Source organism: Ranitomeya variabilis, chromosome 2 (genome assembly GCF_051348905.1).
Source record: "Ranitomeya variabilis isolate aRanVar5 chromosome 2, aRanVar5.hap1, whole genome shotgun sequence".
Classification (NCBI taxonomy): domain Eukaryota; kingdom Metazoa; phylum Chordata; class Amphibia; order Anura; family Dendrobatidae; genus Ranitomeya; species Ranitomeya variabilis.
Window position 1 is genome coordinate 153208975 of NC_135233.1, and position 21902 is coordinate 153230876.

Here is a 21902-nt window from a genome sequence, read left to right on the forward strand (position 1 = left end):
TTACAGGGGTACACAGGCAGCATTGGTGTGTTCAGCGGAGGACGATTGCAAGGAGGGACTGCAGACAGACTTACAAGGCCTAAAATAAAAAGTAGGCTCTATGCATGTTTAAATTGGTTACAGGGGTATACAGGCAGCATTGGTGTGGTCAGCGGAGGATGATTGCAAGGAGGGACCGCGGACAGACTTCCTAGGCCTAAAATGAATAAGCAGCCTCTCTGCAGTTTAAATTAGGCTACAAGGGTACACAGGCAGCACTGGTGTGGTCAGCGGAGGACGATGGCAAGGGGGGACCGCAGACAGACTTACTAGGCCTAAAATAAAAAAGTAGGCTCTATGCAGGTTTAAAATGGTTACAGGGGTACACAGGCAGCATTGGTGTGGTCAGCGGAGGACGATTGCAAGGAGGGACCGCAGACAGACTTCCTAGGCCTAAAATGAAAAAGCAGCCTCTATGCAGTTTAAATTAGGCTACAGGGGTACTGTTATGGCTGGACCTGGTGGTTAAGAGCACCGGGAATGACCTGATAGTCAAATCAAAACTGCAAAATAGAGCGAGCTCTGGGAAGTGGGAGCTCTGCTGACCGCAGCCCTAATCTATTATCACACACACTAGAATTAGCCGTGGATCGTACCTGACTCTGCCTAGACGACTCTTCACAGCCTGAGAGGTAACTTCCCCTAAAGAGAAATATAGCCTCACCTTGCCTCAGAGAAATTCCCCAAAGGAACAGAGCAGCCCCCCACATATATTGACTGTGAGTTAAGAGGAAGGCACAAACATAGGAATGAGACAGGTTTCAGCAAAGGAGGCCCGACTTACTAAATAGACAGAAGATAGATAAAGGGATCTTTGCGGTCAGCACAAAAAACTACAAAAAGCCATGCAAAGTGAGCAAGAAACCCCCCGCGCCGACTCACGGCGCGGTAGGTGCCACCCTGCAACCCAGAGCGTCCAGCTAGCGAGACAATATCATGATAGCCAGCTGGACAAAACTTAGCAGGTACTCAGAAATATATTCAGCACACAAATGAACAACAAATGAGCTTAACAGGGACTTAGCTTCTGCTGAAGTAGACAGGTCATCAGGAGATCCAAGTGAGATCTGAACCAGTACAGATACATTGACAACTGGCATCAGGTAACGATCTGAGCAGAGTTAAATAGAGGAACCAGCCCAGTCTTTAAACGATGCAGCTGAGGAAGCCACCTCCAGACCAGCAGCTCCACTTTCAGCCACCAGAGGGAACCCACGGACAGAACTCACAGAAATACCATTCCTGACCACAGGAGGGAGTTCCAGAACAGAGTTCACAACAGGGTACACAGGCAGCATTGGTGTGTTCAGCGGAGGACAATTGCAAGGAGGGACCGCAGACAGACTTCCTAGGCCTAAAATAAAAAAGCAGGCTCTATGCAGTTTAAATTAGGCTACAGGGGTACACAGGCAGCATTGGTGTGGTCAGCGGAGGACGATTGCACCGAGGGGCAGACACAGTTAGTAGGCCCAAAAAAGTAATAGGCAAAATGCAGTTAAAAATAGGTTACAGGAGTACGCAGGCGGCCTAGCTTTGTTCAGTGGAGGACAACTGTAAGGAGTGTCTGACACAGTAGGCCAAAATAATAAAGTGAGGTTAATGTCTGGCAAAAAAAAAAATTCACAAATAAACAGGTGGCATACCTAGGTACAGGATGGGCTCCACTGCTGACTTGCAGACAGTGGTAGTTGGCCCAAAGTATTAACTGGTGTAAATGTAGGGCAGGGCCCCTGAATATTTCTACTATCAACAATCATATCAACAAATTGGTATTGGCAGTGCCATTGAAGGATTTAACAGCACAGACTAAACAGTGGTGGAGCAGTGAGAGGTAATTTTGCAAGTGGTAGAGCACTGTTTGAGCTGGGGGGGAACACTCTCTAGTGGGCGGCGGTACTGGCCCAGGGCCCCTCATTTTACGACGGTGTGTCTGACGTTGGGTGTGCACCACCACCGCCAGAGACACTTCATTGTACTATGAGGGACCCTGTGCCAGTGCATTCACCCAAAAGTGGGCACACCCACCTGTTCAGCCAAACGGCACTCGCACGGGTGCTTGCCCCAAGAGGTGACCACGGCCCCGTGGGGGGAGTCAGCCCATTTAGGGAGGTGTAAAAAGGCCTATGGTGATTTATAGGTGTAGAGTGTATGGTGTAGAGTGTAGGGTGTATGGTGTAGAGTGTGTGGTGTAGAGTGTAATGTGTATGGTGTATGGTGTAGAGTGTAGAGTGTATTGTGTATGGTGTAGGGAGCATCACAGCTGGGCAAATGCAATGTTATGCTAATAGTAGATCTATAAAGGGGTGCAGCACCATGCATAGCCAAAAGGACATAATGGAGCAACCAAGAAAAGCAGACACGCAAATGGAGCGCACACCCAGAAAAATACAAGCTGAGTAGCAACAAATACAAAAAGTTTATTGAAAACAGAGACACATACACTAGAATAAAAGCATATTAAAATATAATAACCACACCACTAGTCCCATGGTGAATACTCATGAAAGACAGCCCAAAATACAAATAGTAATATATATGCTATACACCACAACAATAATGGCAACCAAAAAGTAACTATATATGAAAATCAATAATTAGACAGCATATAAGGAAGACCTGTAAAGTGGGGAATAAAACCCCCTAAGCCCTATAAAAATGTAATGTGACTCAATAATTCAATAATACAGATGTAATAGTACAAACAAATAAAAGAGCACAGAGGGTCTGGGCGTCCCCAGATACCCCCACTATGAATGAGTAGCCTTGCTATAGAAGACGAGCCTGTGACTATCAAGGGGCCATAATAGGAAAAAAAAAAGGGAGGTAATACCAGCAAAAGGTAAATTAAATCACAGAAAAAATATATAAATATAAAGCAGGGTGATCAGGTGGAACAAGAATATCACCCAGGCTATAGAAAAGTGCCCACAAAGGTCAGGGTATGTGGCACAATGGTAGAAAGAACACAAGGTATGAGTATAAGTATAAATCACCCGATCAGGTCATCCAGTCTGCAGTCTGGGCTGTCAGCTGTCAGAAGTCAGGAGTAAAGGAAGATGATCCCAGGATCCAGAAGGTGTGGGGAGGCACGGGTGCTTGCCCCAAGAGGTGACCACGGCCCCGTGGGGGGAGTCAGCCCATTTAGGGAGGTGTAAAAAGGCCTATGGTGGACATACAGCAGCTGCAAATGGAGAAATTGGAGCAGTCAGTAAGACGAGTCCAAAAGCAAGACCTTTTTACAGGAAAGCTAGGTGTCAGCAGGCAAAGGTGGAGCAAAATAATTAGAAATCCATGATTGGTTCATTTTAATGAAGGTTAGATCATCAACATTTTGGGTAGCCAGACGGGTCTTTTTTTCGGTCTGTATTGAACCAGCAGCACTGAATACTCTTTCTGATAGCACACTAGCAGCTGGGCAAGTGAGCTCCTGTAATGCATATTCTGCCAATTCAGGCCAGGTGTCTATTTTAGATGTCCAGTAATCAAAGGGGAATGACGTGTGAGGGAGAACATCGATAAGGGAGGAAAAATAGTTAGTAACCATACTGGACAAATGTTGTCTCCTGTCATTTTGAATTGATGCTGTAGTACCTGTCATGTCTGCGGTCATTGTGAAATCACTCCACAACCTGGTCATAAAACCCCTCTGTCCAATGCCACTTCTGATTTGTGCCCCTCTAACACCTCTTGCATGTTGCCCCCTGCAGCTCGTGTGAGAACCATCACCGCCGCTGTCTGCTGGGAATGCCTGAACCAAACGGTCTACAAGAGTTGCTTGTTTGGTAGCCAATATTTGCTCAAGGTTCTCATGTGGCATGATATTTTGCAATTTCCCTTTATAGCGTGGATCCAGGAGGCAGGCCAACCAGTAATCGTCATCGGTCACCATTTTGATAATGCGGGGGTCCCTTTTTAGGATACGCAATGCATAATCAGCCATGTGGGCCAATGTTCCAGGTGTCAAATCAATGCTTGTGCTGGGTTGAGGGGCACTTTCTGGCAAATCCACATCACTTGTCTCCCACAAAAAACCTGTACCTGACCTTGCACCACCAACACTTTCTATTCCCCCCTGAGATGCTTCCTCCTCCCATAAATAATCATCCCCATCTTCCTCCTCCTCCTCCTCTTCATCCGCAACCTCGTCCCCGAGACTTCCCAGAGCAGACAATGGCTGACTGTCATCAAGGCTTCCCTCCTCCTCGGCTGCAGACGCCTGCTCCTTAATGTGCGTCAAACTTTGCATCAGCAGACACATTAGTGGAATGCTCATGCTTATGATGGCGTCGTCCACACTGACCAGCCGTGTGCATTCCTCAAAACACTGAAGGACTTGACAGAGGTCTTGGAGCTTCGACCACTGCACAGCAGACAACTCCATGTCTGCCATCCAACTGCCTGCCCATGTATGTGTATCCTCCCACAAATACATGACAGCACGCCTCTGTTCGCACAGCCTCTGAAGCATGTGCAGTGTAGAGTTCCACCTTGTAGCAACATCGATTATTAGGTGGTGCTGGAGAAGCTTCAACGATCGCTGATGGTTCTGCATACGGCTGGAGTGTACGGGCGAACGGCAGATGTGAGAGCAAAGTCGTCGCACCTTGAGGAGCAGGGCTGGTAACCCCGGATAACTTTTCTGGAAGCACTGCACCACCAGGTTCAAGGTGTGAGTCAGGCAAGGTATGTGTTTCAGTTCTGAAAGGGCTATGGCAGCCGTAAAATTCCTCCCGTTATCACTGACTACCTTGCCTGCCTCAAGATGTACACTGCCCAGCCATGACTGAGTTTTTTGCTGCAAGAACTCGGCCAGAACTTCCGCAGTGTGTCTGTTGTCGCCCAAGCACTTAATTTCCAACACAGCCTGCTGACGCTTACCACTAGCTGTTCCATAATGGGACACCTCATGTGCAACACTGGCAGCTGCGGATGGAGTGGTCGTGCGAATGCGCTCTGTGGATGAGCTTTCGCTTCAGCTGGAAGAGGAGGAGGAGGAGGGGTTGCGAACGCCTACAGCCAACTGTTTCCTAGACCGTGGGCTAGGCAGAACTGTCCCACTGTGGCTGTCCCCTGTGGACCCTGCATCCACCACATTAACCCAGTGTGCCGTGATGGACACGTAATGTCCCCAACCATGCCTACTGGTCCATGCATCAGTTGTGAGGTGCACCTTTCTACTGACTAGTGTTGAGCATTCCGATACCGCAAGTATCCGGTATTGGCCGATACTTGCGGTATCGGAATTTCGATACCGAGATCCGATACTTTTGTGGTATCTGGAATCGGAATCGGAAGTTCCCAGTGTATGGTTCCCAGGGTCTGAAGGAGAGGAAACTCTCCTTCAGGCCCTGGGATCCATATCCATGTAAAAAATAAAGAATTCAAATAAAAAATAGGGATATACTCACCCTCTGACGTGCCCTGGTAGTAACCGGCAGCCTGTTTTGCTTAAAATGAGTGCGTTCAGCACCTTCCATGACGTCACGGCTTCTGATTGGTCGCGTGCCGCTCATGTGACCGCCACGCGACCAATCACAAGCCGCGACGTCATTCTCAGGCCCTAAACTCCTAATTCTAGGAATTTAGGACCTGAGAATGACATCACGGCTTGTGATTGGTCGCGTGGCAGTCACATGAGCGGCACGCGACCAATCAGAAGCCGTGATGTCATGGAAGGTGCTGAATGCGCTCATTTTAAGCAAAGCAGGCTGCCGGTTAACAGCGGTAAGGTGCAGAGGCCTCCGGATGGGTGAGTATATCAATATTTTTTATTTTAATTCTTTATTTTACACATTAATATGGATCTCAGGGCCTGAAGGAGAGTTTCCTCTCCTTCAGACCCTGGGAACCATACAGGATACCTTCAGATACTTGGTGTCCCATTGACTTGTATTGGTATCGGGTATCGGTATCCGATACTTTTCGGGTATCGGCCGATACTATTCGATACCGATACTTTCAAGTATCGGACGGTATCGCTAAACACTACTACTGACTGATTCCCTCATCTCAGTGCATGGAGAATGCAGTCTTTGACATGCTGGTGGAGGGCTGGGATGGCTTTTCTCGAAAAGAAGTGTCGACTGGGTAGCTCATAGCGTGGTACTGCATAGGCCATCAAGGCTTTGAAAGCTTAGCTTTCAACCAAGTGGTAGGGCATAATCTCTAACGATATAAGTCTAGCAATGTGGGCGTTCAAACTCTGTGTACGCAGATGAGAGGGTGAGTACTTTCTTTTCCTAATGAGAGTCTCTTTGAGGGTGAGCTGGACTGGTGAGGTGCATATGGTGGGACTTGCGGTGGTGGTGGTGGTGGACATGGCGGATTGAGAGAGGGTTGGTGATGGTATTCTTGATGTAGGCCTACATGCTGTGTTTCTTGCCAATAAACTTCTGATTCCCTGACTGCTTTGCCCTAGCGACGACACCTCCACATTTGCTGCTGTTGTTGTTCTAACCGGTGGGCTTACAGTAAGGGAAGGAATGTAATGTTGCTGACTAGCTTCATTGTGAGCGGGTGCAACAATGTTTCGGGACGTTTGGTAGCTTGTCCAGGCTTGCAAGTGCATGGTGGTTAAATGTCGACGCATGCAAGTTGTATTTAAACTTTTGACATTCTGACCTCTGCTAAATGTCCTTGAGCATTTCTTACAGATCACTTTGCACTGATCATTCGGATCTTGGTTAAAAAATTGCCAGACTGCACTCTTCCTACTATTGAATACCTTTTCAGGCATTGCACACTGTGCTACTTTAACCGGATGGCCACGCTGTCCGAAAAATGTTTTTGGTTTTGCCAAACTTTTTTGGCCAGAGACGGGCCTGCCAGATGAATGCAAATGTGATGTAGATGGCTGCTGCTGATCCTCTTCCTCCGCTTCTGAGCTACTGCCAGCGGCACCCTCTTCCCCCAATGGCTGCCAATCTGGGTCAACAACTGGGTCATCTATCACCTCCTCTTCAATCTCATGTTCAGCTATCTCTGTGTCACCGTGTAAGGTGCTATAACGTTCAGGAATGGGCACCATCGTCTCATCAGGGTCAGTTTCTGGCTCAGTACACTGCGAGGGCAATGTAGTGATGTTGTCAAGGTGAAAATGTATTTTCTTATATACCTTTGTATTTTTATATAAATCTTTATACTCTCTTTGTACTGCTATACTTTTATACTGTGAAACAATAAGTTTTTCCTATCTGCTAGTTAATGCAAATGTAATTGTATTTAAAGATGGCCGCCAGGGTTCAGTTTCGTTTCTGGTTTGTGTCTGGAGGGATGATTCATTTCTTTGGAAACGAAACTAAAGGAATGAGAAGAAGAGGAGGAATTCGCCAGGAGACGTTCGACGAATCAGAGAGACTGAGCACTAGATGTATGCTGCTTAAACCCCACCCATTGCATTCCCTTTTTAGTACTATGTATTGAAAAATAAACCACAGTTGCTGCTCAGCTCCTCACTGAGGTGAACGCAAGAGCATCAGCAAAGATTGAATCAGCTACGTGTCTGAATCATTTCTTTTTCCGGTACCAGAAGTTCTGCGCTCACATTACAATTTGGAATGACTGGTGAATGAGGATTAATTGTCGTATTACGACCCCGACAATTTTGGCGCGACCAACGGGGGGCGTGGCCAGCGATCCGAGACTCTCTGGACCCATGCCTGGATGTCTGTGGATGATACCCGTAGTGGCTGACCTCGAGGACTGATCACCCTCCTGATACGGTAAGTGGCGATCATATACACTGTATGTGTCACACTTGCTAGTGTCTCAGCCGTTATTGGTTTGTCTGTGGTCTCTTTTTGGGTCTGGAGAGTGACCGGTCGAGTGGTGAGATCGAATGTGATCCTGTGCCACGCTCTGAACCAGCAACTGAGAGACGTCGCATCCTGTGCGACCTCTGTACACCACACCTCCTTTACCGGTCATTGTACTCCATTCAACCATCCTACCCGTGACTATTGTCTAGTAGTGAAGTGGACTGAAAAATTGAGCCAGTTGTAGATTGTGGGGCGGCTTAGAGAAAGGGATAGGAGACGCAGCCTCTGTGATATTGTACTAACCGGTAATTAAGACGTCCCAAGTCAGGGACCACCAGAATTTTGAGTACAAATAGGTAACTAAGACGCCCCGTATGGAGCCACCAGAAATAGGTAATTAAGACGTCCCGGTACGGGACCACCAGAAACAGGTAATTAAGATGCTCCGTACGGGACCACCAGAATTTTTGTGGAGGGGTCTCATTAGGAGGCTGCCTCCCAACGGTTGGAATATCGTAGCAGGATAGTCTGTTAATCGCTGGTGTTCATGTTAGGGACAGAAAATCTTTTTCTAATACGTTGAGCAAGTTTCCGTATTGTGGGACACCAGCGTTGCTATCGCTGCTAGTGGTTTTACTGCAGAAAATCACAGTATTCTGTAAGAGTCATGTTGCGTCTCTTAAAGCAGAAGAAGTCCGTGCCCCACAAATTAGATGAGGATGCTGTGGAAGTCAGGGCAATAGTTCAGTCACGGGAGGGCAAGAAGGCAGTCAAGAATGTTGAGAGATTGTATAAGCATGTAGGATTGCCCTCGTCAGGGAGACTACAGCCGGCTATGTGGAATAATCTCATAGAGAACAAACGAGGCATGTTGAAAGATAAAGGATTGTTAGAACAAGCACAAGCTCATCTGCGAGTTGCGCGGGGCTTGAAGAATGAAGGATGGAAAGAAGTCGATGGGGGGGGAGGTTCAGACAATGCGGAGCCCGTGTTTGGTTATAAAATGCCTTTGAACTGTGATCTTACAGATTGTAAAATGGCCGCCGTGCCACTGGTGATGAAAATGCAGTCCCAACCACCTCCCTATAATGGCGATGGGCCAAACTCTCCAGAAGCGTGGGTGTGTCCTGCTTGTGGCGTGCAGAATCCAAACTGGGTGGAAATCTGCCGTGTGTGTGGGGTGGGCCGTCCTCAGGGGTCCGCCCAGATCATGGGAGGAAGTGGGGCATGCCACACTTCCTCTAGCGGCCATCTTGGTGCACCCGGAACTTCCCCCGGAAGTGGGGCATGCCACGCCTCCACCGGCAGCCATCTTGGTGCACCTGGAATTCCTCCCCAGCCATTATGTCCGCTGGTAACACTTTCCGGCGAATACTATCAGGGACCACCACTTCCTGAGAAACCCTCAGCACCGACTGATGCTGCCTCCACCTCCAATGTTCCCGTATCCACTTCAGTCTCGGGGTCTAGTCTCCCAGTGCAACCCACTGTGATATTTGTAAACACGCCAGGTCAGGGTCCCTTTACCCTCGAAGCTCTGACCGGCAGTGCAGCTTTCCAGTCCGTAATACGTAAGAGACGCCAAGCTATCGGAGATGATGAAGAATCGGAAGACCTGGACAACCAGGCCGTTACAATTCCCCCTGCCCTGCCAATGCTATTAGGTCCATTCGAATCCCCCCGGCCTGGAAGGAGCCCACTACCTACCCCTCTCAACCAATCCTCTAAGCTGCCCCATGACCCCGAAATCTGGTTCCACTGTCATTCACGTTATTACATCACACCTCAGGGCTCCCAGGTTCTCTTCTCAGTGGGCTATGGGGACATACTTACCCACCAGGTGGGAGCCATAGTGAACCCAGCTAATTCATACCCTGTCACATAGAGGTGGTTTGGCCCAACAGATAGCTAAAAAGGGGGGCCCATCCATAGCCCAGGAGTGTCAGGCCTACCTTGCCAATTATGGCCCCTTGCATCCAGGAGATGCTATGACTACCCAGGGAGGGAATTTGCCCTGTGATATAGTGCTACACACTGCAGGCCCTATATACGACAACAGGACACCTGAACACTGCCGTACAATGTTGCAGACTGCCCTGCAGACAATGGTCATTCTTGCAGGACGGCTAGGGAGAGATACACTTCCTCGTAGAACTTTGGCTGTACCATTGATATCTTCAGGACTCTTTGGATACCCACTGGGCCCCTGTATGAAGGAACATGTTGAAGTCATCAAGAATTGCCTCCAATCAACCCCAAATCTAGACTTACAAGAAGTCAGAATCGTCTGTTACCACGAGTCTGGATTAGAGGGCATCATGCCCTTGGTAGCTGAATACATGGTGCCACTGATGCATACGGGTATAAAGCCTGTGGATGAGATAACACCCACAGCACCCCCAACTGCCCCGGAGGGCGAGGTAGTGACACATGACGAAGAAGAAGAAGAACTGAAGCTGAAGTACAAACCCTTCACTCCGGTACAGATTGATGCTATTGTCAGCAAGTTATGTGACCCAGATAAATTTCCCATGCAGTATGTGAGGAGACTGGAGCAGATTAGGAGCATCTATGGGGCTACATGGTCAGATCTATCAGGTATTACATCTATCAGAGCCTCCGAATACTTTCTCCCCACTATCATGAAGGAATTGGACCCCACTAAAGCAGGACCTCTCAATAAGTTTAAGTCTGGAAAGGAGTTTATTGCTCAACTCACAAAGTGGGCCCAGGATCGTCTCTGTGACGAAGCAGGATCAATACAGGATATACGACAAGAATCTGGAGAAGCTGTGGAGAAATATGCTGCCAGACTAACTATGCAATTTGAAGATTTGGGTTATTCAACTCATGTGAAGACGCAGGCAGCCTTGTTGGTCCGTGCTTTTATTGATGGTCTGGAAGATCCACTGAAGGATAAGGTCATGAAGCTTCGTCCCGAATTACCTGATGGTCCCCTAAAACAGGCCCTTACTGTTGTGAAGAGTTATCAGAAATTGCTTCAAAGGGAAGAGAAAGAAGCAGAGACAGAAGCAGCAAAGGAAGCAGAGAAGGAAGCGCAGAAGGACAAAGGAAAGAAGAAACCAGCCATGTATATGGCAGAGATCTCAGAAGTACCTGTTATGGTGTACCAGGCTCAGGATCGGTATGGACCACCATCTTTAAGGCCGAGGGGGCCCCAAGGCCGAAACTACAGGGATAGACCATTTCGTGATGACCAAGGGAGACCTCTGTGTTGGGAGTGTGGCAACCCTGCCCACATGAGAAGAGATTGCCCCCACAAGGAGCACCCTCGGAGACTCCCTCCTCCACACTCATGAAGTTCAGGCCAACCGGTGCCCACTTTTCCCGCCACCTGTACTTCTTCATCTTGCGGTACAGTGACCCTGGAAGTGGACAGCCAACCTCTCAAGTTCTTAGTGGACACTGGGGCGGCCACCTCTGTTATCTCTTCATCTCAGCTGCCTCCTACAATTTCCCTGTCTTCAGATTTCCTCACGTGTATTGGAGTTGAAGGCCAACAAACCTCATCACCACTCACTGTTCCTGTCTCAGCTGGCCCTTTCTCTGGTGTCTTTGCCAAATTTCTGGTGTCTGAAACCTGCCCTGTCAACCTTCTAGGAGCTGATCTCCTTCAAAGACTTCATGCTACCATCACCTTCGGTGATCAAGGGATGGAACTGCAGTTACAGGACCCTGCCTCACAACAAGGCACTGAAGATCGTTGTGTCCTTAAAGCTTTCCCTCTGATGATGATGACTCTGCAAACGACACCTTCCCCGGATTTGCCCAATGTACCTACCGCTCTGTGGTCAACTGGACCTGAAGATGTGGGTCTGCTCAAAGTGCCTCCAGTAAAAGTACACCTCAAACCTGGGCATCCGTACCCCAGACTACCTCAGTATCCACTTAAGGCTGCCCAAGAGCAGAGCCTTGGAGTTCAGATTACCTCCCTCCTGCGTTCTGGAGGGCTAATCAGATGTGTTTCACCCTGCAACACGCCCCTGTTTCCGGTAAAGAAAAAGACAGCTCCTGGAGACCCTCCAAAATACAGACTCGTACAGGACCTCAGAGCAGTCAATTCAGCCACCATCTTTGAAACTCCTGTGGTACCCAACCCCAACACCTTGCTTTCCCAAGTGCCTACTTCAGCAACACTCTTCACCGTCATTGACCTGGCTAATGCTTTCTTCAGTGTCCCGCTTCATGAAGACTCACAGTTCTTATTTGCCTTCACGTTTCAAGGATCTCAGCTGACCTGGACCAGGACACCTCAAGGTGCCCAGAACTCCCCTAACCAGTTCACACATGCTATGAAGATGACCCTGGATCCGTGGGTGTTACAGAATCTTCATGTCATGCTTCTCCAGTATGTTGATGACCTACTCCTCTGTGGAACTGAAGAGAATCTGTTTGCTGCTTCTGAGTCCTTACTCCTCTTCCTCCACTCTGCTAACTGCAAAGTCTCAAAGGCCAAGGTCCAGTGGTGCAAAGAGAAAGTTGTCTTCCTCGGACACTGCATCTCTCAAGGCTCGAGACACCTCACCGAGGACAGAAAACATGCCATCGAGGACATCCCTTATCCAAAGACGTACTCTGCTATGCAGTCTTTTCTAGGACTCATTACCTACTGCAGACAGTGGATTCCGGATGCTTCAAGACTCATGCAACCCTTGTATGACTGTCTTAAAACTGGAGGACCAGATTGGGAACATGCTGAAAATCCGTATATCTATGCTCAGCAAAAGGACTGTTTTGAGACTCTCAAGGAAGCTTTTGTCAGTGCCCCTGCTCTGGGTCTCCCTGACTACACTCAGCCGTTCCACCTCTTTGTTTCAGAGTCTGAAGGATATGCCTCTGGTGTGTTAGCACAGAAACATGTTGATCGTTTCCGTCCTCTGGCCTACTACTCAGCCAGACTAGACCCTGTTGCCAGAACTGCTCCATCCTGTCTCAAGGCTGTACATGCGGCCCATGTTCTTCTGGACAAGTCTGCTGACATAGCCCTTGGTCATGACTTGGTCATTCAAGCTGGCCATGATCTCTCTGCTGTCCTTCAACAAACATCTCCTAAGCATCTGACGAGCCAAAGACATCTCAGGCTTCAGTGCTCTCTACTTCTGCCTTCCAACATCACTTTCCAGAAATGTACTACGATCAACCCAGCCACTTTGCTTCCACATTCTAGGGGGGAGTTACCTGAATGGTATAAGGACTTACCAGACTGGAGATCACCTGGTGACCCACATGATTGTGTAAAAGCACTGGAACAAGAAATTTCTGCACCACAGAATGTGGTAACTCAGGAACTCCTCAACCCTGATTTGCAACTATGGACTGATGGATCCCGATTTGCAGACTCTTATGGCAAGTTCCACACTGGATATGCTGTCACCACTGACACAGAAGTCCTTCTGGCTGAAGCTCTACCACCTCACCTGTCAGCTCAGGAAGCCGAACTTGTGGCCCTACAACAAGCATGTTATCTAGCAGAAGGGAAAACGGCCAATGTCTACACTGACTCAAGATACGGCTATGGAATCTGTCACGATTTCGGATTCCTATGGAAATCCCGAGGGTTCATTATGGCTACAGGAACCCCTGTTAAACATGCACTAAGGATTAAAGCCCTGATGAAGGCACTGGAGCTCCCCGCACAGATTGCGGTGATCAAGGTCAAAGCTCATGGGAAAGTCAACTCGAAGGAAACTAGAGGAAACCATTTAGCGGATCAAGCTGCCAAAGCTGCTGCCATAAAGAATGTCTCAGCAAAGTGGGAAGAAGAAGAAACAGCACCAGAAAAACCCTGTTGGGAAGATACTGCTACACCTGTGATGCCTGTGCTTACCAGAGCACAAACAAAGGAACAAGCAACCAAGGAAGCTACCCAAGCCGAAGAAGAACGAGACTTTGAGAAGTCTGAAGCCCGAAGAAAGAAGAAGAAGTTGATAGAAGACATGGAAATGGAATACCCTGCCACCGGATCTGGCTGGAAGCCAGCTCGACCACCTGAAGAAAGATTGTGGGAAGAACAAAAGTTGACCTCTAGAGAAGAAAAGAAACAGTGGGAAGCTGCAGGAGCCATTCATGGGAATCGTAGTTCTGCTGGACAATATCAATTTTCTAGACTCTATAAGGTGGATGGGAGACCCTGTCTACCCAAAAGAATGTATCCAGCCGTTGCAGCATGGGCTCATGGATCAACTCATCGAGGAAAGAACCAAGCACTAGCCTGTATCAAGAAGCTCTACTGGGCCCCAGGAATCTCTACCACTGTCACCGCTTACTCAAGAGCCTGCCCAGTCTGTGCCATCTGTAACCCAACAGCCACCGCCAAGGTTCCACTTCAGCATCTTGCCAAACCAGATTACCCTTGGCAGAGAATCCAGGTTGATCATATTCAAATGCCCAAGTCAGGAAAGTATGAGTATGTCCTAGTGGCTGTGGATATGTTCTCAGGATGGCCTGAAGCCTACCCAGTGACCAATATGACTGCCAAAACTACAGCTAAGAAGCTCATCACTGAAATTTCGTGCAGATTTGGAATACCCGAAGTCGTTGAATCAGATCAAGGCCCAGCCTTCACTGCCAATGTCTACGAGGAATTGTGGCACATGTTAGGGACAGATTTGGGTCTACACACCCCTTATCACCCCTCCAGTTCAGCCAAAGTTGAGAGAATGAACTCCACAATTAAGACACAGTTGCTTAAAATGAGCCAGGACCACCCACTCCCATGGCCAGATTTGCTCCCTGTGGTCTTATACCATATCAGACACACCCCACAGGGAAAACACGGCTTGACTCCCTTTGAGATTCTTTTCGGTGCTCCACCTAAAATAGGAGATATTAGGCCTCAAGAGTTGTCTGAGACAAATGATAAAGTTGTACAATTTGTGATTGCATTGTCTAAGGAACTGTCTAACACCCATTCTACAGTTTCTGCTTCTCTTCCAGAATCCACAGGTGACGTGGTCCATGACTTTGTGCCTGGAGACCTGGTGTATGTGAAAAAGTTTGTGCGCAGAGATTGTCTCCAGCCAAGATTTGAAGGACCCCACACGGTGATCCTGGTCACCCCCACTGCAGTAAAACTTGAAGGGAAGAGCACCTGGATTCACGCTTCACACTGCAAAAGAGACCGAACCAGTGTTTAGTTACAGAAGTGACTGAAGGGAAATGTTGCTGTTTTTAACCTTGGGACTGGGGGCCATCCTCGCCCCTACCTCTTCGGCCCCTGTTGTAAATAAGAATTCTGGCCCCACTATTCTCTGGGTAAATCTGACAGCCCCGGTGAATATCTGGCGATTTGATTTCTGTGATGTAGTCAAGTGCCTTGACACTGAACGGATAGTAGAGGGAACTATCCAGTTTTATATGTGTGTTACCAGACAATACAATGATAATTGTCATTATTGGACAGATGCTGCCTGGAGTACAGGGAAAGATTGGGGATATAAACCTAGCGAAGCCATGTTCCCTAAGGATAGGACGGGTAGGAGTCTTCGTGAGAGAATGCATCTAACAGCCCTTCTGCAACCACTTAGGGGCTGTAAATGGGGTAAAAGTTGTCACCCCCTCCTCCTGAATCTTGAAAACGCCCAATCTGCTGATCTGCAGATGTTTGTATTGGGAAGGAATTATAATTATGTATTTAGTGCCGGACCCCATGCGTATTTAGGCCATATACAGCTCCAGGATATTAGCTCTAGACCAACCAAGGCCCCTGTTACCAGTATACCTAAAACAGGCCCAAGTGAGCGTTTGCAAACTGTAGTTAATGAAGTGATACCCATTCCAGGTCTCAGGTGGCAAGAGGTTTTCTCCATAGAAACACAAACAGCCCCAAGGAAAAACCTATGGTTAGAATGGGTAAGATACAATGTAAAAGTCCCCAGAACATCTCTGTAGGATGTATTGCTTGTGCTGCTGTGAATACGCACCTCTACACACATGCATTGCTTTTCCCTGATGACAACATCACTGCCTGTGTTATGAATCTGTTGAAAGGTTTGAAGCCCACTGATTGCCCAGACTATGTCCCATTAATTCATGAGAAACCCAAACTAAAGGTCCCAGGAGAAGTAATCGTATTAGCTGACAATTACACCTGCTACAATTCCTATAACACTACAGGTACACCAGTAGGGATCTTCGAGACAGGTTTCTGCAGGGAGAACAGCACTCTAGATACTGACTTGCTAATTAAACATACACATTATATGTACGACATTTATTGGTTATGTGGGGATGGTAAGCTTCGTCCTAGGTTGCCTAATGCCTGGATAGGCCAATGCACCCTTGTTAAACTAGCCATGCAGTTTAAGATTCTACCTTGGGATCCAAAGATACCTGATGAACCTACCAGAAAGAGGAGAAGTCTCGATCAGCTCCATATGAGTTATGAAGAAGATCCACTAGTATATATTGATGCCATTGGAGTGCCAAGGGGGGTACCTGACCAGTTTAAAGCCCAGAACCAGATCTATGCTGGCTTTGCTTCTATAATCCCACAGGTGCAGATTAATAAAAATGTTGAATGGATCAATTACATATATTACAGTGAACAAAGGTTTGTCAATTTTAGCCAAGATGCTTTCCAGGGTATAGTTGAAGAATTGGGCCCTAACACTAGAATGACTCTTCAAAACCGACTAGCCCTTGATATGATTTTAGCTGAGAAAGGAGGAGTTTGTGGGATGGTGGGAGAGGAGTGTTGTACCTATATCCCTCAGAACACTGGAGTGAATGGAAAAACCATGATAGCCCTTAAAAAGATAACTGGGTTAGCAGCAGAATTGAAAACTAATGCCGGAGTAGACACATCCTTCTTTTCCAGTTGGTTGGGTGGGCTCAAGGGATTCTTTCAACAGGCCTGTCTGGTACTGATTGCCCTCCTTGTAATTGGATCGATAATTCTCTGTTGTGTTATTCCCTTGTACAAAAAGGTCATTGTCAAAGCAACTCCGACTGGTACCTTCCTCAATCAAGAAGTAGACCCACCAGAGTACGATGGTACTGATCCAGGGGAAATCACTAAGTATATTCCTCTCAAGAGAGTAGACAAAACCCCCCATTCTCAGATGATGCTAAGAGATTTAGTTTAGGGACAGTGGGAGAACTCCATGTGAGGTTAGTGAAGGGTTCAGCTGCCTGGAGGCCTCTCGCTAGGGGAGAGTTTCTGAGGTGTCTGGATGAAGAAATCCACCTCCCCTTTTCCCATCACATGGACAGTCTCGAAGGATCCTTCTTTAAGGGAAAAACTTAGTGTTTAGGGGGGATTGTCAAGGTGAAAATGTATTTTCTTATATACCTTTGTATTTTTATATAAATCTTTATACTCTCTTTGTACTGCTATACTTTTATACTGTGAAACAATAAGTTTTTCCTATCTGCTAGTTAATGCAAATGTAATTGTATTTAAAGATGGCCGCCAGGGTTCAGTTTCGTTTCTGGTTTGTGTCTGGAGGGATGATTCATTTCTTTGGAAACGAAACTAAAGGAATGAGAAGAAGAGGAGGAATTCACCAGGAGACGTTCGACGAATCAGAGAGACTGAGCACTAGATGTATGCTGCTTAAACCCCACCCATTGCATTCCCTTTTTAGTACTATGTTTCGAAAAATAAACCACAGTTGCTGCTCAGCTCCTCACTGAGGTGAACGCAAGAGCATCAGCAAAGATTGAATCAGCTACGTGTCTGAATAATTTCTTTTTCCGGTACCAGAAGTTCTGCGCTCACATTACAATTTGGAATGACTGGTGAATGAGGATTAATTGTCGTATTACGACCCCGACAATTTGAGTCGATGGAACAGCATGATAATCTAGCTGTGGCTGTGCATCAGTGCACTCCATATCCGAATCATCTTCTAGTGGGCTGTTAACTATTTGCCTTTCTAACCCAGGCACGGTATGTGTAAAGAGCTCCATGGAGTAAACTGTTGTGTCGCTTGACGCATCCTTCACTGTTGTTTTGGGGGAAGGACACAAAGAATCAACTTGTTCCTGACCGGGAGCATCCACCGACGACTGGCTACTTTTCAATTTTGAACTATCCGAAGAGGAGGTAAAAGAGCTAGAGGCAGAGTCAGCAAGGAAAGCCAAAACTTTTTCCTGCTGCTCCGGCTTTAACAGCGGTTTTCCTACTCCCAGAAAAGGTAGCGTTCGAGGTCTTGTGTAGCCGGACGATGACGCTGGCTCAACAACTCGCGACTTGCTCCACCAGCACCACCACCACCACCACCATCAGCATTACCAGATGGCAATGACCGCCCACGGCCACAACCTCTTCCACCAGCCTTCCTCATTCTTGGGAAAATGTAACCAAACTAACAACCGTTATATGGTACTGAAAAACAAGGTAGAAGGTGTATGTTAACTTGTTGTGAATATAAATCTCCCTTTTTATGTGTGGGTGAGTGCTGAATAAATCAGGCCCACTGTACGACAATATAGTTTCTGTGGCACAAAATGACTGACAGATACCACAGACAGGACTGGCACAGATGCATAGATTTGGCAATATTATTCTCCCTTTATTTTTATTTTTTTATATGGGAGACTAGTGAATAAATCAGGCCCAATGTATGACAGTATAGTTTCTGTGGCACAAAATGACTGACAGAGATACCACAGTCAGGACTGGCACAGATGCACAGATTTGGCAATATTATTCTCCCTTTAATTTTTTTTTTTATATGGGAGACTAGTGAATAAATCAGGCCCAATGTATGACAGTATAGTTTCTGTGGCTGAAAATGACTGACAGAGATACCACAGACACGACTGGCACAGATGCACAGATTTGGCAATATTATTCTCCCTTTATTTTTATTTTTTTACATGGGAGACTAGTGATTAAATCAGGCCCAATGTATGACAGTATAGTTTCTGTGGCACAAAATGACTGACAGAGATACCACAGACACGACTGGCACAGATGCACAGATTTGGCAATATTATTCTCCCTTTATTTTTTTTATATTATATGGGAGACAAGTGATTAAATCAGGCCCAATGTATGACAGCATAGTTTCTGTGGCACAAAATGACTGACAGAGATACCACAGACACGACTGGCACAGATGCACAGATTTGGCAATATTCTCCCTTTATTTTTTTTTACATGGGAGACTAATGATTAAATCAGGCCCAATGTATGACAGTATAGTTTCTGTGGCACAAAATGACTGACAGAGATACCACAGACACGACTGGCACAGATGCACAGATTTGGCAATATTCTCCCTTTATTTTTTTTTTATATGGGAGACTAGTGATTAAATCAGGCCCAATGTATGACAGTATAGTTTCTGTGGCACAAAATGACTGACAGAGATACCACAGACACGACTGACACAGATGCACAGATTTGGCAATATTATTCTCCCTTTATTTTTTTTATATGGGAGACAAGTGATTAAATCAGGCCCAATGTATGACAGTATAGTTTCTGTGGCACAAAATGACTGACAGAGATACCATAGACAGGACTGGCACAGATGCACAGAATTGGCAATATTAATCTCCCTTTATTTTTTTTTTATATGGGAGACTAGTGATTAAATCAGGCCCAATGTATGACAGTATAGTTTCTGTGGCTGAAAATGACTGACAGAGATACCACAGACACGACTGGCACAGATGCACAGATTTGGCAATATTATTCTCTCTTTATTTATTTATTTTTTATATGGGAGACTAGTGAATAAATCAGGCCCACTATATTACAGTATAGTTTCTGTGGCACAAAATGACTGACAGATATACCACAGACAGGACTGGCGCAGATGCACTGATTGGCAATATTAATCTCCCTTTTCAGGTGTTGGACAGTGCAGAAAAATACAGGCCCACTGTTTTACACTACACAGTTTCAGGGGCTGAAAGTGGCTGGAAGATATATATAAAAAAAAAATAAAAGGGACTGTACTACAATTACTATCTCCCTACAATAATCTCTGAAAAGTATGGCAGGCAGCAATAAAAAGGACTGCTGCACACAAAAAGTGTGGACAAACAAACAAGATAGCTGTGCAGAAAGGAAGGAGCAACAGGATTTGTGCTTTTAAAAAAGCAGTTGGTTTGCACAGCGGCGTACAAACACCAATGCAGCTATCAGGGAGCCTTCTAGGGCAGCCCAATAAGCTACAGAGCTGATGAAGAGAAATCTAGCCTCCACTGTCCCTGCAAAGAAAAGGTGGTGTTGGACAGTGGAAATCGCTACAGCGCAAGCGGTTTGGGGGTTAATGTACCCTGCCTAACGCTATCCCTGCTTCGGAGGTATGTGGTGCCTGTGGTTCCTTCTGTTGATCCTCCTGCTCCGGTGTTGGTCGAGGGAGAATTGGAGTATGTGGTGGAGAAGATCTTGGATTCTCGTATTTCGAGACGGAAGCTTCGGTACTTGGTTAAATGGAAGGGCTATGGTCAGGAGGATAATTCCTGGGTTGTTGCCTCTGATGTCCATGCTGCCGATTTGGTTCGTGCCTTTCATTTGGCTCGTCCTAATCGGCCTGGGGGCTCTGGTGAGGGTTCGGTGACCCCTCCTCAAGGGGGGGGGTACTGTTGTGAATTCCGTTCTTGGGCTCCCTCCTGTGGTCATGAGTGGTACTTTGTGAGTTCTGTTCTTGGGCTCCCTCTGGTGGCTTTGAGTGTTACGGCTGGTCTGTAGCTGGACTCCAGCTGCCTCGTTTCCTGCTAGGTTTGCTGCCTATTTAACTCCACTTGGACCTTTACTTGTTGCCTGCTGTCGTTGTATTCAGCACTGGTTCAGATCTCTCTGGGACTTCCCTTGTGACCTGTCTCCTCGTGGAGAAGCTAAGTTCATGCTAGTCTATTTTTTCTCATTGCTATTTGAAAATGTTTCTCAGTATATGTTGAGTTCAGTTCAGCTTGCTTTTATGCTATTTGATTGCTAGCTGGAAGCTCTGGGGTGCGGAGTTGCGCCCCTCACATCGTGAGTCGGTGTGGGGGTCTTTTTGTATTCTCTGCGTGGATAATTTTTTGTAGTATTTTATACTGACCGCACAGATTCCTTGCTATCTTCTGACTATTTAGTTTTTAGCGGGCCTCATTTGCTAAAACCTGTTTTCATTTCTATGTTTGTGTTTTCCTCTTAACTCACCGTTATTATTTGTGGGGGCTGCTCTCACTTTGGGGAAAATTTCTCTGAGGCAAGTGAAGCTTTGTTTCTCTCTAGGGGTAGCTAGTTTCTCAGGCTGTGCAGAGGCGTCTAGGCCGAGTTAGGAACGCTCCACGGCTGCCTATAGTGTGTTTTGATAGGATCAGAATTGCGGTCAGTAAAGTTCCCACATCCCCAGAGCTTGTCCTATGTTTTGGTTTACCTATCAGGTCAGTTCATGTGTTCCTACCACCAGGACCATAACAGTGGGGACCGAGACCTATGTCATCACGCTGCCCACACTCTGCGTCCACCTTCATTGGCTGAGAAAAGGCGCTGAAAGTGTCATATGAAAGGCGACATTGGCGCGAAGATCGCCGACCGCATGGCCGATCCCATGCTGGGATCGGGTCGGGTTTCACGAAACCCAACTTTGCCAAAAGTCGGCGACTTTTGAAAATGTTCGATCCATTTCGCTCAACCCTAATGGGGACCATATTTCACATGCATGCACACATTAAGTACAGTTATATGAAAAAGTTTGGGCACACCTATTAATCTTAAGCTTAATGTTTTATAAAAATTGTTTTTTTTGCAACAGCTATTTCAGTTTCATATATCTAATAACTGTTGGACACAGTAATGTTTCTGCTTTGAAATGAGGTTTATTTTACTAACAGAAAATATGCAATCTGCATTCAAACAAAATTTGACAGGTGCATAAGTATGGGCACCCTTATCTCTTTCTTGTTTTAAATACTTCTACCTACTTTTTACTGACTTACTAAAGCACTTTTTTTGGTTTTGTAACCTCTGTCATGCTCGCGCCCAGACTGGTTGGCGCGGGCGTGCGGGGGAGTGGCCCCACTGGACCACAGACCAAACCTCCCTGGAAGGGGCGTAACTAAGTAGCTTCCTAGGTGTTCGCTGGAGCCTCTGATGGTGAGGTCAGACTTGTGCAATAGGAAGCTACCAGGTACCAC